General features: G+C 44.7%; 1 protein-coding gene across 23 annotated transcripts in view; it reads right to left on the reverse strand.

Moving 5' to 3' along the window:
- The window catches only part of LOC105469783 (transforming acidic coiled-coil containing protein 2), a 263,440-nt gene that overhangs the window by 172,280 nt on the left and 72,779 nt on the right, over positions 1-18,381 (reverse strand). The window lies entirely within an intron of this gene.

Raw genomic sequence — 18,381 nt, forward strand, 5'->3', positions numbered from 1 at the left:
AAAGAGCGATTCCTGGTAATAGTTAACTTGATTCTTCACATTTAACAGGTGGGACAGTGACAGGCATAACCCAAAAATCATTTCTATTTGGCTATGGAATTTCTGCACATGACCTATGTATAACTCTTGGGAGCTGAATCACCTTCATACCCACGTTTGTCTTAACTTGAACACATTTATCTGGGTAATGTGTGGGGAAAAAAATGAAACTCAGGGAACTTGGGGGAACTTGACTCCAAATTTTGGACTTGCTACACAGAACTAACTATCCAGTTATTATAAAATGGCTTATTACTGCTGTATTTGGACTCTATTTGGACTATGTTGCTCAATTCTACACAGTTTTAATGCTGTGCTTTTTTTTTTTTTTTTTTTTCCCGAGACAAGTCTCACTCTGTCGCCCAGGCTGGAGAGCAGTGGCGCGATCTCGGCTCACTGCAAGCTCCCCCTCCCGGGTTCACGCCATTCTCCTGCCTCAGCCTCCCGAGTAGCTGGGACTACAGACACTAGCCACCATGCCCAGCCAATTTTTTTTTTTTTGGTAGTTTTAGTAGAGATGGGGTTTCACCGTGTTAGCCAGGATGGTCTGGATCTCCTGACTTTGTGATCTGCCCGCCTTGGCCTCCCAAAGTGCTGGGATTACAGGCATGAGCCACCACACCCGGCCAATGCTGTGCATTTTTTAATTTTAAAAATAATATGTGGCCAACACAAAGTTTGGAAAATGTAGAAAAAAATAAGAAAAAATACTGCTACATGCTTGCCACTTTCAGAGTTCTAGTGAATTTCCTGATTTTTCCTACACAATTGTTTGGGGATATAATTCTTGTTATTTTTACATAATTGTGATTCTATATACTTGTTATGATTATATATATTCTAGTAACAAGAGAAATTCCTCAAGACAAAGTTAACAGAAGTATGGTTTTTCTAAAGCTTTTACCATTTTCTTTAAAGTTATTATAGGGGAAATATCAAAGGGAAATTTAGGGAATCTTTTTGTAACTGTTTGTTACATGCACACATATTCGCACACACATAAGCCCACAGTGTTCTGGATGGGGCTAGTGGAAAGAGTCTCCTCTCAATGTCCACTACCAAAATTCCAGCTTTCCACAGCAGGCAGTGCCCATGCATCCATACAGGAGGGATGCATACAGTGAGGTGGTGAGATGCATTCTTGTTAAATTTTTAAAATATGTGCTATGAACTGAATTGTGCCCCCATTCAAATCCATATGTTGAAGCCCTAACCCCCAATGTGACTGTATTTGGAGATAGGCACTTTAAGGAGGCAATTGGGGTTAAGTGAAGTTATAGTAGTGAGACCCTAATCTGATAGCACTGGTGTCCTTTATTAGAAGAGGAAGAGGCCAAGTGCGTGGCTCACACCTGTAATCCCAATGCTTTGGGAGGCTGAGGCAGGCAAACTGCTTAAGCTCAGGAGTTCAAGACCAGCCTGGGCAACATGGTGAAACCCCATCTCTAAAAAGAAATATAAAAATTTTTTTTTTTTTTTTTTTTTGAGACGGAGTCTTGCTCTGTGCCCCAGGCTGGAGTGCAGTGGCGCGATCTCGGCTCACTGCAAGCTCCGCCCCCCCGGGTTCACGCCATTCTCCTGCCTCAGCCTCCCGAGTAGCTGGGACTACAGGTGCCCGCCACCTCGCCCGGCTAATTTTCTTGTATTTTTAGTAGAGACGGGGTTTCACCGTGTTAGCCAGGATGGTCTCGATCTCCTGACCTCGTGATCCGCCCGTCTCGGCCTCCCAAAGTGCTGGGATTACAGGCTTGAGCCACCGCGCCCAGCCAAAGAAATATAAAAATTAACTGGGCATGGTGGTGCACAGCTGTAGTTCCAGCTACTCAGGAGGCTGAGGTGGGAGGATCACTTGAACGCCGGAGGTTGAGGCTGCAGTGAGCTGAGAACATGTTGCTGCACTCCAGCCTGGGCAACAGAGTGAGATTCTGTCTCAAAACAAACAAACAAACAAAAAAAAAAAAAAAAAAAAGGAAAGGAAGAGACACCAGGAATACACACACATAAAGGAAAAGCTACGTGAGAACACCAAGAGCAGGTGTCTTCTGCAAGCGAGGAAGAAAAGTCTTACCAGAAACCAACTCCACCAGCACCCCGACCAGGACTTCCAGCCTCCAGAACCAGGAGAAAATACATTTCTGTTGTTTAAGTCACTCAGGCTGTGGTGTTCTCTTATGACAGCCCGAGCAGACTAATACCATAGACAGGTGGGTATTTACTGTCCCATCCTTTCAACATTTTTGAGGTTTCGATTTTTCCAAAATAAAAAGTTGGGAAAATAATAACGGATGAAATTCACTAGGCCTCAGTGCTTTGTGTGGACTATCTCATTTAGCCCTGCCAACAGCTGTGCAAGGTGGGTACCACCCTCGCCACTTGCAGATGAGAACCCTGGAGAACAGAGGCTAAGCATGGATCTCAACGTGGACATCTGATTCCACTGGCCACAATCTTCTTACTCACTCTGCTATGCAGAATAAATGAAAACTTCCAAGGAAGGCAAGAGCCTCTTCCCCCAGCCCCATTCCAGCCTCTCTGTCCTGCTCCTCACCTCTGAAGTACATGCGCTATCATTTGACATCCCTGAAGGAGGTGTGTACACAGCACCACCCCTGCCCTCATCTTTATCTAATGGCTGTTCCTGCACATGGGACATGGGGATGGTGCCTGAGGACCCAAAAGAGAGCTGGCTACTGTCTCAACCAGATTTGCATTTTCTGACCCAAAAGAGGCTGACTAGTTCAAAGAAGAGAAAACTCAGAGGGTAAATGATATAAAACCCTCCAATTCACAAATGGTCACGGAGGACACACGTGCCCATGGAGGGCCCTGGCCCGAGTGGGCTGACATCTGGAAAACTACTTGGGGTTTGGGTAAAGTGTCTTGGCCTGGCTTTCTGGAAAGCACCAGGTCCAGAACGAAACCCGATGTCTCCCCAACCAACAACTTTGCCTCCTCTCCCGCCCCCCCTTGCTCCTCCTCCTCCCCCTCCCTTTGCTGCTCAGCATCTGAACCTGGCAATTTTCCTTGTAACAAGCACTTTACATTTCATTATGTCCCACCCATTAACTGAAGTCAAACAGTTTAGTATGTGATAAGATTAATGGTGTGTAATTCAGAAATGAAGTGCTCCTATTTATATCGGCTTTATCAAGCGGGAAATAAACAAAGCCACTTTCTTGTCCATGCCTCTGACAGGAACTGCCTACTTAGAAGAGTATGTGGCTTCCCTTCAGGCTGGCTGAAGTCATTACCATCTGGGACAAGATGATAAATTCTATTTTGGCATCTTGCAAACTTGTGCGGTCTTATCAGGGAGCAACCAGGAACTAATTTTCCATGGAGTACGGGACACACAACAACTCCTCCCAAATAAGAACCCAGACATTGGTTTATGTAGCATAAGCTGGGCACTAGCAATAGCTTTGATTACCCATCAGAAGTAATTTTCAAAGCCAGATTAAAGCTGCTCACCAGGAGCAGATTTGCCTAAGGGCAGGAAAAATTCTAAGAACTGATCTGTTGAGGGCTCTGCGTTAATTGAAGCTTACATAACATCCTTTTATGCTTCAAAATTGAGTTGAAATGTGTGGATAGAGGCTCTGCTCAGAATCCACAGGCCAGCACCCTGGGGACTGGGCAGCCAGCACCCTGAATGAAGCCTTTCACCCTGCAGGGGCACTGCCTCTGTATGGAAGTCAGGGAGGGCCCAGGGACTACAGCCTCCATCGCAGACCAGATGTTCACAGTACAGTGAAGGGAGAGGCATGGGCAGCGGCTGGCAGGGAGTCATCTGCCACAACCAAGGTCTGAGCAGATGATGGGGATGCAGATGGGTTCTTAAATGCATAGTTCTGGAAACACACAGCGTGCAATGCTTAAGGGGAGGAAGAAGGCCAGCTGCAGAAAACACAAACATGGCCCTTGCACGACCAGGCTTTCAGGAACTGGCAAAACCATAAAGATGGAGAGTTCCCATGTATTAAACACTGACTCAGGCCAGACCCTGCCAGGGCCTTTTTTTTTTTTTTTTTTGGAGACCAAGTCTTGCTCTGTCACCCAGGCTGGAGTGCAGTGGCACAATCTCAGCTCACTGCAACCTCCACCTCCTGAGTTCAAACAATTCTCCTGCCTCAGTCTCCCAAGTAGCTGGGACTACAGGCATGCACCACCATGCCCGGCAAACTTTTGTATTTTTAGCGGAGATGGAGTTTCACCATATTGGTCAGGCTGGTCTGTAACTCCTGACCTCAGGTGATCTGCCCACCTCGGCCTCCCAAAGTGTTAGGATTATAGGCATGAGCCACTGCGCCTGGCCTGGGCACTTTTCAGTTACTATTGCATTTAATCCACACAACAGCCTGGTAGAGGGGTGGCCCCATTGCATACACGAGGATATTTTCCCGAAGAAGTTCAAGACAGGACCCAAGGTCAAAGAGCCATTGATGCAAAGCAAGATCGAGCCCTGTGGCGCTGCCTCCTGTTGCCCTGTACTGGCTACCTGCACCAGCCTCTCACCCGAACAGGTGCAGCAGCCCCTTCTCCCATCCTCTCTGGCCCCCTTCATTCTGTTCTGCCAGCTGCGGCCAGAGCAACCGCTTAGAAATCAAAGTCTGCTCCTGTCACCCCACTGTGGCTTCACTTTGCTCTTGGTTGTGGCCCCAACCTCCCTTTCCTGCCTCATCCCGCAAGACGCTCCCCAGCCATGCATCTGCCTGGAGCCTGCAGCCCTCTGCTCCCCACCAGGTCGCAGCTCCACTCTTCGCTTCTCAAGGTAGGCTCCCTGGCCTGGGCTCCCAGATCAGTTTCTTTCACAGGCCCACCTAGCGCTAGCCACAGTTGCCATCGCTATGGTTGGTGACTGTTTCCCCTACTGGAGTGTAATGCAGGTCAGGCGCTAGTCTCCTTTCAATATCATATCCCTGGTGCCTGGCATATAGCAAACAATAAAATGGTGTTGAATATATGAATGTACAAGTGAATGCAAGGATGGACGGATAGTAGGATGGACAGATACAACTGAACGCAAATCAAGGATACTGAATATACAGAGATGTTCCCAAATCATAGTTGTTTCACTAGAAGATTATGAACATTCTTTTTTTTTGAGACAGAGTCTCGCTCTGTCACCCAGGCTGGAGTGCAGTGGTGCAATCTCTCTGCTCACTGCAACCTCCGCCTCCTGGGTTCAGGCAATTCTTGTGTCTCAGCCTCCCGAGTGGCTGGGATTACAGGCTCGTGCCACCATGCCCAGCTAATTTTCATATTTTTAGTAGAGATAGGGTTTTGTTATGTTGGCCAGGCTGGTCTCGAACTCCTGAGCTCAAGTGATCCATCCACCTTGGCCTCCCTAAGTGCTCAGATTATAGACATGAATGAGCCACAGGGCCCAGCCCAGATCACGAACATTCTTTTCTTCCATCAAGCGTAGCATTTCAGCAATTCATTGGTCCAAACCTCTCATTTCACAAATGAGGAAACTGACGTCTAGAAAAGGCAAAGTATTTTTTTTAATATGTCTGTGAAACAAAGTTAAGGCAGCACTTCTCAACCACATACCTCTATGCTCACTGGTAGGTCTAGTGTGTCAGGGCATGCACTGCAAGTAATTTGTGACTAATTATAAAGTACTAAAGCCTGTGAATGATTTGTTATTTTCATAAATTACTATAATTCAAAAGATTAGAAGATTTCCTAACATAACATCATCACTGTTACTTGTTGCATTCCGGTGTACTTTCTGGAAAAGGAAAGCCGGGGCAGAATGAAAGTCAGTGGGTTAGTGCAATGGACTGAATGACTGTTTTCCCCTTCAAACTCCTCTTGAAACTTAATCCCCAAACTTAATCGTGTTGAAAGGTGGGGGCCTTTAAGAGGTGAAGGTGATTGGGTTGTGAAGGCCCTGCCCTCACGAACGGGTTAATCCATTCATGGATTACTGGGTTATCATGGTGGCTTTATGCAAAGAGGAAGGGAGACTTGAGCTAGGATGCTCATTTCTTTTACCAGTGATGTCCTGTGCCACCTCATAACTCTACAGAAGCCCTACCAGCAAGAAGGCCCTCACCAGGAGCAGCCCCTTGCCCTTGGACTTCTCAGCCTCTATAACTGTAAGAAATCAATGTCAGGCACGGTGGCTCACACCTGTAATCCCACCACTTTGGGAGGCCGAGGTGGGCGGACCACCTGAGGTCAGGAGTTCAAGACCAGCCTGGCCAACATGGTAAAACCCTGTCTCTACTAAAAATACAAAAATACAAAAATTGTGGTGGCAGGCGCCTGTAATCCCAGCTACTTGGGAGGCTGAGGTAGGAGGATTGCTTGAACCCAGGAGGCGGAGGCTGCCATGAACTGACATCATGCCACTGCATTCCAGCCTTGGGCAACAGAGCAAGACCCTGTCTCAACAACAAAAAAAAGAAATCAATTATTTTTCTTTATAAATGCTCCAGCTTCGGGTATTCTGCAATAAGCAACAGAACACAGACTAAGACTGACGAGCCTCTGAGAACTGCTAACCCAAATAAATGTTAACAGAGGCAACAACTATGTGGAGATGAGGGGATTCGAGGACTGAAAGGTGATCCCCAATTCCCCACATTCCTGCCTGGGCCCTCAAATTAGAGACTTTCCCAACACTTCTGAGCTCTCAGTGAAGTATGATGCTGCTGCCATATTCTTTGCCCCCTTATGGTCATATCCATTGGAGGAGACTTCTCCAAGTGGTGATATGGGGAGAGCCAGCCCCCGTGAGGCCAGTTTCCCCATGGGTGGGGGTAAGGTGTTCGAGGTCGTTGAGATGAGCTACCCCAATGCAGCCCCTTCTCCTCTCGCAGCCATTTGCCACATGACGAGCTCACTGGGGCCAGCCTTCCCCATCCTTCATGGCACCTGCACTGATGCAGCCTGGGACTTGGTGGGGAAGGGTGGTTCAGGCGGCAGTATGAGGATTCCAGTTTTGGCATCCTGCAGCCTAACCTTGCTGTTGATACCGTTGACTGACTGACTTTCTTTCTTTCTTCCTTTCTTCCTTTCTTCCTTTCTTCCTTTCTTCCTTTCTTCCTTTCTTCCTTTCTTTCTTTCTTTCTTTCTTTCTTTCTTTCTTTCTTTCTTTCTTTCTTTCTTTCTTTTTCTTTCTTTCTTTCTTTCTTTCTTTCTTTTCTTTCTCTTTCTTTTCTTTCTTTTCTTTTCTTTCCTTTCTTTCCTTCTTTCCTTCTTTCTTTCTTTTTTTGCAACAATATTTATTGTGAAGAGCGAAAAAACAAATCTTCCACGGCATGGAAGGGGACCTGAGCGGGTTGCCCTATAAGGTGGGCTTTCTTATCTTTTTCAGACTGTGGCATCTATTTCATAATTAAGAGTATGGTGGAAAGGGTCGTGATTAATTAGCTCCCCAAACCCCAGCAACACTTAGGATGTCAGAAGTGCTTTATTTTCTCACACATTCTGAGGGCTTGTCAAGATCTGAATTGGCCCATGGGCCATGATGTGCGAATGACTTCTTCAGGAGAAGGCAGGCTGAGACCGCGCCCAAAGAAAGGAAATGAAACTCCAGAAGGTTTTCAGTCCTACCCGACATGAAATCAGAATAAAACCAGTTAATTCAGGGACCATGTAGATCTTCACAGTGATACAGCTAAGCTTCTGTGGTCACCCGGTCAATTCACTATCTTTATCCCTGTCCTCGGCTTTGCATATTTTTCTCTCCATCAATCATAAGCCTAGTAGGCAAGGTGCTGTGTGGTTGTGAATGGTCAGAATTCTCTCCAGCACTCTATTCCCTTTATTTGACCCACTCCCAACTTTCTCTTTTTTCCCTTTTCCATCCCAAGCTGAAAAGACTGCTTAAGAAAGTCTCCTCAAGAATTTCAGTGATTGAGCCAACTCAGATAAATCATTCTGCATCAATTATTAATGACTAACGAAAGTTACATAGTATATGCCCTCCATAGTTTACAACTCTATGCAGGGTTTTTAAAAACTAAACTCAGTGCTTCTCATAATATGATTGCTAGATGTGTAAGAATGAAGCTTTCTAGGCCGGGCACGGTGGATCACGCCTGTCATCCCAGCACTTTGGGAGGCCAAGGCAGGCAGATCACCTGAGGTCAGGAGTTCAAGACAGCCTGGTCAACATGGTAAAACTCCGTCTCTACTAAAAATGCAAAAATTAGCTGGGCATGGTGGTAGGCACCTGTAGTCCCAGCTACTTGGGAGGCTGAGGCACAAGAATCGCTTGAACTTGGGAGGCAGAGGTTGCCGTGAGCCAAGATCGCGCCACTGCATTCCAGCCTGGACAACAGAGAGAGACACTCCATCTCAAAAAAAAAAAAAAAAAAGAGGCCGGGCACGGTGGCTCACGCCTGTAATCCAGCACTTTGGGAGGCCGAGGCAGGTGGATCACGAGGTCCGGAGATCGAGACCATCCTGGCTAACATGATGAAACCCTGTCTCTACTAAAAAATACAAAAAATTAGCTACGCGTGGTGGCGGGTGCCTGTAGTCCCAGCTACTCGGGAGGCTGAGGCAGGAGAATGGCGTGAACCCAGGAGGCGGAGCTTGCAGTGACCCAAGATCACGTCACTGCACTCCAGCCCGGGCGACAGAGCGAGACCCTATCTCAAAAAAAAAAAAAAAAGAATGAAGCTTCTTCTGTCGAAAGAATGCGGGAAGCGCTAGGTGAAGTGTGGTTAAACAAGCTTTTCTACTGCAGGACTTCTCAGAGCCTTTGAGAAACCATTGTGCCTTGTGAGTCAACAAGAAAATACATACACATTGTTTCCCAAATTTGTTTCTTGGAAACCTTCCTTTGCCTTTTTCTCAGTAGAGCTTTCAGTAGGATGATGGGCCACAGAACACACTGGGGAAAGCACAGCCTTACATCAAAAGAAGAATTGGTAAGGACATTTCAGATGCCCTTGAGAGGACGACACGGATAGTTTTCAAAACACACTGTTCACCTCTCCCCTCTCCCCTCTCCCAGGTAGAATCTGCTTGTGTCAACCAGGAAGATGTAAACTGCTCTTTTGTGTCTCAGAGCAAGGCCAATTCAGGTCTCTGAACACACGGAGTTCTCAAACCTTCCCAAGGTAGGATGTCTCCTTCCCCCGTCCATGGTGGGACCCCCTGCTCCCCTTCCCGGGGCTGTATGCTACTCTCCAGGCCCTGTGTACAAGACACTCAGTACCTGCCATGGCCTCTTGATTTGTTTATTTGTTTCCCACTAGGATCCCCCCAAGGTTAGAGTGAGCTCATCTCACTCTATAAAATATATAAAATATACATTTAAAAAAATATACATATTTTATTATTTATTTATTTATTTTGAGACAAGAGTCTGTCACCCAGGCTGGAGTGCAATGGCATGATCTTGGCTCACTGCAGCCTCTGCCTCCTGGGTTCAAGCGATTCTCCTGCCTCAGTCTCCCTAGCAGCTGGGACTACAGGCCCATGCCACCACGCCTGGCTAATTTTTTGTATTTTTAGTAGAGACAGGGTTTCACCATGTTGGCCAGGATGGTCTCAATCTCCTGACCTCATGATCCGCCCTCCTCGGCCTCCCAAAGTACTGGGATTACAGGGGTGAGCCACCACACCTGGCCCTCATTTATATTTTTGTGTCTTAGTCTAGCACTGGTCTATGCTCTGTTGAATGAGTGACCGAATGATGGCATACATAAATAAGTGAAGAAATACATTTTTTAAAACTGACAGTTATATTGCCACGATAACTGCTCACATAGGTTGACACCTGCACTGTGGGAGGCGTCACCTATTCCAGACTTTGGAAAAGGAATTTATATTCTAAGTGATCCACGCAGAAGAAAGAATTCTCATGTTAATAGGAGAGAAAAACTGCCATGTCTTAACAGTGATAACGTAGTATTCCACAGAGAAAGACACCTCCTCAGAAACTTCTTTACAACCCTAGTATACTGTGTCTACTCCACGCACACGGTTCCAACTTGTCCAAACAACGCTCCCCACACAGAAGCCTGGAAGCCCGCTGACCCTAGCAGGACAGACAGACTTGGCTTCATATTTTTAACCCGGTTTTATCTTCGCTGTGCTCATTCTTCAATAGAAAACAAACAAACAAAAAATCAAGTATGTGATGCTTGAGCAATCCAGGCAATAGATGACAGAAAGATATGTGTAGGTTCTAAAGAGTTACTGGGGAGCTGGGCATGGTGGCTCATGCCTGTAATCCCAGCACTTTGGGAGGCCGAGGCGGGCAGATCACAAGGTCAGGAGATCGAAACCATCCTGGTTAACAAAAACACAAAAATTAGCCAGGTGTAGTAGCAGGCGCCTGTAGTCGCAGCTACTTGGGAGGCTGAGGCAGGAGAATGGCGTGAACCTGGGAGGCGGAGCTTGCCGTGAGCCGAGATCACGCCACTGTCCTCCAGCCTGGGAGACAGAGCGAGACTCCATCTCAAAAAAAAAAAAAAAAAAGTTATTGGGGAGATCAACATATGTATGGGGGTATGGATTAAATCCCAAAGTATCCTACCCAAGTCATATGAACTTGGGTAGCTCATATGAAGCCTCATATGAGCTTCTATATGACTTCAAGGTCAGGTGCCATTCCATTCCTGAGAATCCATTACCCAGCATAGTGTGGGGATGGGGACAGGCAACTGAATTTCAAAGAAAATTCAAAAACTATCTTTTAACCAATTTTTTCCAGCAACCCTCTCCTGGGGTCCTAAAAGTCAGCAGAATGACCCCATTTCATGATTCCCAGACTGGCTGCTGGAAGGGGCTGCTGCTGAGCTGTTGACACCAGCACTCCCCAGAGCCAGCATGAACCTGGCTTTCACATCTGTCTGCTGTCCTTCAAATGTGTCTAGATAAAGTCATGCCAACGACATTCTGATATAATAATTTCTGATCATTCAGACTTTTCTATGATCAAATACCAAAAATAAAACTACTATCCCATTAGAGAAAATATCTGTTTTTATTCACAATAAAGATCTTTAAAACTCGAATAAGCCCAAATCAAGGGATTTGGTAGACTATTTACCTGAGTATAAACATTTTCTTAATTTTAAGTTAAGCCCTTGCTAGTGCTTCATAGAAAAATGCAAATGAGAGTTCTGCTTGTATAGCTAGATTTTGGTGGTGTTTTTATATGTTATTTTGACAGCATGAGGATATTTTGAACAACAAAGAGTGGTAAATGTATTTTTGTTATATCCCTTTTTTTTTTTTTTTTTTTTTTTTGGTTTGAGACGGAGTTTTGCTCTTGTTGCCCAGGCTAGAGTGCAATGGCAAGATCTCAGCTCACTGCAACCTCTGCGTCCCGGGTTCAACTGATTCTCCCACCTCAGCCTCCCAAGTAGCTGAGATTACAGGCATGTGCCAACATGCCCAGCTAATTTTGTATCTTTAGTAGAAATGGAGTTTCTCCATGTTGGTCAGGCTGGTCTCGAACTCCCGACCCCAGGTGATCCACTCGTCTTGGCCTCCAAAGTGCTGGGATTATGGGCGTGAGCCACCGGGCCTGTAAGATGTTTACATATGCGTATCAAGGCACAGCACTTTTCCTTAAACTTCTGTCACAGAGATCTTTATTCATATGTCTTACTGCTGACCTTCTCCCTACGATGATCCTATTATCCTGTCACTTCCTTTTTTCTAAGATGGTAAAGATAATGATCAATAAATACTGAGGGAACTCAGAGATTGGTGCCGGCGTGGGTCCTCTGTATGCTGAGCGCCGGTCCCCTGGGCCCACTTTTTCTTTCTCTATACTTTGCCTCTGTGTCTCATTTCTTTTCTCAAGTCTCTCGTTCCACCTAACGAGAAACACCCACAGGTGTGGAGTGGCAGGCCACCCCTTCATACACCTGGCTAATTTTCTTATTCTTTGTAGAGACAGGGTTTTGCCATGTTTCCCAGGCTGGTCTCAAACTCCTGAGCTCAAGCAATCAGCCCACCTCAGTCTCCCAAAGTGCTAGGATTATAGGCATGAGCCACCATGCCCAGTCTATATCCCTTCTTGATAAGACTCCTAGAGTTAATTAAAATCATTTTCCTGCCACAGTAAACATTGTACAAAACAGGGCACATAGTGGAAATGTCTCTTGATGACTGAAAATCTTTCAGAGAATTTGGGGCATTCTCTGACCCATATGTTGCCACCGATGTTACCTGTCTCAGACAGAGCTCATATGTCCTGAGCTCAAAAATGTGATGAAGGGTTTCTTTATAGAATAAATCCTGACTGCCAGTCTATTTTGTTGAGATTGTCTCTCTGTAATCCCATTAATCTAAATGGGGGAAAAAAGTGGATGAGTCAACATTACTGGGCGCCAAGCTGGCTCAATGTCAAAGACATAAAGATCATCCAGCTTCCTTCCCAGCACTAACACAGCTGCAGTGACAAGTTTGGGAAGATTAACCACTGTCAAAGTTGGCATTTGAGGTCACAGCAAGACACAGGGGAGACTGCAAGTGTCGGTGATACAAGGAACTCTTGAAGGGAGAAGAGAAACAACTTCGCCTGTGGCATCTTATCTCTTGCTCTTTTTTTCTAGAAGGGTCTCCCTGCCTCTTCCAAAATAAATGCCAGGTGTTTTGCTGCATTCTCATTTAAAACCCAAGAAAGGAACTTGATATGGTGGCTTTTCAATGTTTTCAGAGAGCCTAGGTTGGAAAATGTCATATGAGGAATTATTAACTACAAGAAGGGTTGGACAAATGGAGGATTAGCTACTAAGGAAGGCAGAGGAAAGGAGGAGCAGGAATCCTGGAGATAGAAGAAAACAATGGGGGCAGTGTGCGGTGGCTCACACCTGTAATCCCATCACTTTGGGAGGCCAAGGCAGGCGGATCCGTAAACCCGGGAGGCGGAGCTTGCAGTGAGCTGAGATCCGGCCACTGCACTCCAGCCTGGGTGACAGAGCTAGACTCCGTCTCAAAAAAAAAAAAAAAAAAAAAAAATTAGAACATTTTTAATGCTATATCTTGAAGTTCACTAATCTTTTTCTCTGCGGTGTCTAACCTGTCATTAATTTCACCCAGTGGGTTTTTTATTTTAGACATCATAGTTTTCATTTCTAGAAGTTTGATTTGGGTCTTTTTTACATCTTCCCTCTGTGCTTAACTTACTCGGTCTTCCCTCTAGCTTCCTGAACATATGAAATACGTTATAATTCTGGAAAAAGTCCTTTTGTACTAATTCTATCATCTGTGTAATTTCTGCATTCAAGACAAATTATGTGGTGTTTTTTTTTTTTGTTTTTTTTTTTTTTTTTCCGTTGTGGGTCACATTTCCCTGCTTGCAGGCTAGACACTGTGGACTTGAAGCTTTTTGGGTTCTGGATATTTTCATATGCCTATAAATATTATTGAACTTTGCTCTGAGATGCAGTTAAGTTATTTGGAACAGCTTAATCCTTTGCATCTCACTTCGTTAGATGGAATGAGAGCAGTGTTAAGGTGAGGATTAATCTTCCCCAGTACTGAGGCAAAACCTGCCTTAGTGCTCAACAGATGCCTTATGAGTGATGAGGTACTCCACTCTGGCTGGTGGGAACAGGAACTATTCCCAGCTTTGTGTGAGCTTTGAGGATTGCTCTTCCTAAACCTTTCAGGTGTTTTTTTTTTGTTTTTTTTTTTTTTTTTTTGAGACAGAGTCTTGCTCTGTCCCCCAGGCTGGAGTGCAGTGACACGATCTCGGCTTACTGCAACCTCCGATTCCCAGGTTCAAGCGATTCTCCTGCCTCAGCTTCCTGAGTAGCTAGGACTACAGACGCATGCCACCACGCCTGGCTAATTTTTTTATTTTTAGTAGAGATGGGGGTTTCACCATATTGGCCAAGCTGGTCTCGAACTCCTAACCTTGTGATCCACCTGCCTCGGCCTCCCAAAGTGCTGGGATTATAGGTGTGAGGCACCGTGCCCACCCAACCTTTCAGGTGTTCTGTACCTCACCTCAGAGGGTTTCCACACCTGCACATGCTCATCAGTACTTTGCCCGTCTCTGGGGTTCTCTCTGTTCAGTCCTCTCTCGTATTCTGCCCTGGGAACTGCCGCTGTCTCGGGCTCCCCAGATACGCAGCTTCACTCGGCTCACTACAATCTCAGCTCACTACAATCTCCACCTCCTGATCTCGGCTCACTACAATCTCTGCCTCCCGGATTCACACCATTCTCCTGCCTCAGCCTCCCGAGTAGCTGGGACTACAGGCACCCGCCACCTTGCCCAGCTATTTTTTTGTATTTTTTGGTAGAGACGGGGTTTCACCGTGTTAGCCAGGATGGTTTTGATCTCCTGACCTCGTGATCCGCCAGAATTAAGACTGAGAGAAATAATAACAGGCTGGGCGCGGTGGCTCACGCCTGTAATCCCAGCACTTTGGGAGGCCAAGGCAGGCGGATCACAAGGTCAGGAGATTGAGACCATCCTGGCAAACACGGTGAAACCCTGTCTCTACTAAAAATACAAAAAATTAGCCAGGCGTGGTGGTGGGTGCCTGTAGTCCCAGCTATTCAGGAGGCTGAGGCAGGAGGATGGTGTGAACCTGGGAGGCAGAGCTTGCAGTGAGCCGTGATTGCACCACTACACTCCAGCCTGGGTGACAGAGTGAGATTCTGTCGAAAGAAAAGAAAGAAAGAAAGGAAGAAAGGAAGAAAGAAGGAAAAGAAAGAAAGAAAGAAAGAAAGAAAGAAAGAAAGAAAGAAAGAAAGAAAGAAAGAAAGAAAGAAAGAAAGAAAGAAAGAAAGAAAGAAAGAAAGAAAAGAAAGAAAGGAAGGAAGGAAGGAAAGAAAGAGAGAGAAAGAACAACAACAACAAAAAAGTGTCAGTGAACTGTGAGACAAATTCAAGTAACCAAATATATGTGTAGAGTCGCCACAGGAGGAGGGGAGATACAAAATATTTGAAGAACTGATGACTGAAAAATCTCCAAATATGATGTAAACTATGAACCAACATATTCAAGAATCTCAACTAATGCCAAGCATAAGAAACAGCAAAGGCCAGTGTTCAGGACAGTGGCTCACACCTATAATCCCAGCACTTTGGGAGGCCAAGGCGGGTGGATCACTTGAGGTCAGGAGTTTGAGATCAGCCTGGCCAACATGGTGAAACCCCATCTGTACTAAAATACAAAAATTAGCCGGGTGTGGTGGCATGCGCCTGTAATCCCAGCTACTTGGGAAGCTGAGGCAGGAGAATTGTTTGAACCTGGAAGGCGGAGGTTGCAGTGAGCTGAGATCAGGCCACTGCACTCCGCCTGGGTGACAGAGTAAGACTGTCTAAAAAAAAAAAAAAAAGCCAGAAACAGTGAAAAACCTACACCAAGGCATATCATAACCAAACTGCTTCAAACCAGTGACAAAGTAAAAAATACTAAAACTAGCCAGAGAAGAAAAGAACAAAGGTAAGAATTTTGTTGGAAATAATGAAAGCCAGAATACAGAAACAATATCTTTAAAGTGTTGAAAGAAAAAAACTGCCTACCTAGAACTCTTGGCCCAGACAAAATATTTTTCTAAACCACGTGAAATAAAGATTTTTCCAGACATACAAAAGCTAAAATAACCCCTAGCAGACCTACATTTCAGGAAATGTTAAAGTAATACCTTCAAGCAGAAAGAAAAGAATACTAAATGTTACTCAGGATCTACACAACAGAATAAAGAACACCAGAAAATGTAACTGTGCAAGTAAATACAGTCTCTTTTTCCTTATTACTTAAATCTCTTTTAAAAGATAATTGCCTGATTAAAGCACAAATAATATGTATTATGGGATGTGTAGCTTATGTAGAAAGACAAAATAGAACAAAGACTGAAACAGAAGAAATGGAAGCATATTGTTGTAAGCCTCTTCTAATATATGTAAAATGATATAATCATTTTAAAGTAGAATGTGAGATATTAAATATGTATATTGTACTTCTTTTTTTTTTTTTTTTTTTTTTTGAGGCGGAGTCTCGCTCTGTCGCCCAGGCTGGAGTGCAGTGGCGCGATCTCGGCTCACTGCAAGCTCCGCCTCCCGGGTTCCCGCCATTCTCCTGCCTCAGCCTCCCGAGTAGCTGGGACTACAGGCGCCGCCACCACGCCCGGCTAATTTTTTTTTTTTTTTTGTATTTTTAGTGGAGACGGGGTTTCATTGTGTTAGCCAGGATGGTCTCGATCTCCTGACCTCATGATCCGCCCGTCTCGGCCTCCCAAAGTGCTGGGATTACAGGCTTGAGCCACCGCGCCCGGCCATATTGTACTTCTTAAAGCAACCACTAAAATAACACAAATAGTTGTAGCTAATATAATAATCCAAAAGAAGGCAAAAAAGGAGGAAAAATGGAACAAGACTATAGATTTAAACCAACCATATTAATAATCACATTAAATGTGAATGTTACAAACACTCCAGTTAAAAGGTACAGATTTTCAGGCTGGGCACGGTAGCTTATGCCTGTAATCCCAACACTTTGGGAGGCTGAGGCAGGCAGATCACTTGAGGTCAAGAGTTTGAGACCAGTCTGGCCAACATGGTGAAACACCATCTCTACCAAAAATATAAAAATTAGGCTGAGCGCCGTGGCTCGCATCTGTAATCCCAGCACTTTGGGAGGCCAAGGCAGGTGGATCACATGGTCAGGAGTTCGAGAGCACCCTGACCAACATGGTGAAACCCCTTCTCTACTAAAAATACAAAAATTAGCTGGGTATGGTGGTGCATGCCTGTAATCCTAGCTACTCAGGAGGCTGAGGCACGAGAATCACTTGAACCTGGGAGGCAGAGGTTACAGTGAGCTGAGATCACGCCACTGTACTCCAGCCTGGGCGACAGAGTGAGACTGTCTCAAAAAAAAAACAAAAACAAAAATTAGCTGGGCATGGTGGCGGGTGCCTGTAGTCCCAGCTACTTGGGAGGCTGAGGCAAGAGAATCGCTTGAACCTGGGAGGTGGAGGCTGCAGTGAGCCGAGATCACACCATTGCACTGGTGTGATACAGCAGCCTGAGTGATAGAGTGAGACCCTGTCTCAAAAAAAGAAAAAGGTGTAGATTTTCAGAGTGCATTAATAAAACAAGATCCAACTCTATGCTGCCTACAATATAGGTACTTAATTTTTTTTTAAAGCACAAATAGGCTAAATGTAAAAGAATGGAAGAAGGAGAAAATGTACTATGCAAATAGGAATCAGGCTGTTGTCTATATTATTTAACACAAAGTAGATTTTGCAGCAAAAAATATTACAAGCATAAAGAAGATAATTTTATAATGATAAAGGATTCAATTTATCCATATAAATTCTAAAATTTTATACATTCTAAAATAAAGATTAAAAATTCTAAAATTTTTTATCTAATAACAGAGCTTCAAAACACAAGAAGCGAAAACTGGTAGAATTGAAAGGAGTAATGGACATATCCACAATTATAGTCTGGTATTTCCAAACCGCTCTCAATAATTGAACAAGTGGATAGAAAATCAGTGTGGATACAGATGATGTGAACAATGCTATAACCAACTTGACTTAATTAACACTTTTTAAACACTTTTTAAATACCATCCAATAATAGCAAAATAACATTTTTTTTCAAGTACAGATGGAACATGTACAAGGGAGACCATATTCTGTGCATAAATTTGAGATGATTCAAATTATACAAAGTATCCTATCTGGCTACAATGAAATTAAATTAGAAGTCAATAACAGAAAGATATATGGGGCCGGGCACGGTGGCTCAAGCCTGTAATCCCAGCACTTTGGGAGGCCGAGACGGGCGGATCACAAGGTCAGGAGATCGAGACCATCCTGGCTAACACGGTGAAACCCCGTCGGTGAAACCCCGTCTCCACTAAAAAAATACAAAAAACTAGCTGGGCAATGTGGCGGGCGCCTGTAGTCCCAGCTACTCGGGAGGCTGAGGCAGGAGAATGGCGTAAACCTGGGAGGCGGAGCTTGCAGTGAGCTGAGATCCGGCCACTGCACTCCAATCTGGGCAACAGAGCGAGACTCCAACTCAAAAAAAAAAAAAAGATATCTGGAAAATCCCCAACTATTTGGAAACAATAACACATCTCTGAATAGTCCATGAGTAAAAGAAGAAAGAAGGAAATTGTAAAGTATTTGAACAGAATGAAAATGAAAACAGAAATATCATAATTTGTGGGATGCAGTTAAAACAGGTCTCAGAGTGACATTTATAGCACCAAAATGCCCATGTTTTAAAAAGGTCTCAAATCAATGATGCCAGCTTCTCACCTAATAAACTATAAAGACACTGGTCACACAACAATGTGATTATAACTGATACCACTTAACTGTACACTTAGAAATGGTTAGGATGGTAAATTTTATGTTCTGCCCTTTTACCAC

This window comes from Macaca nemestrina, chromosome 9 (assembly GCF_043159975.1).
Source record: "Macaca nemestrina isolate mMacNem1 chromosome 9, mMacNem.hap1, whole genome shotgun sequence".
NCBI lineage: Eukaryota > Metazoa > Chordata > Mammalia > Primates > Cercopithecidae > Macaca > Macaca nemestrina.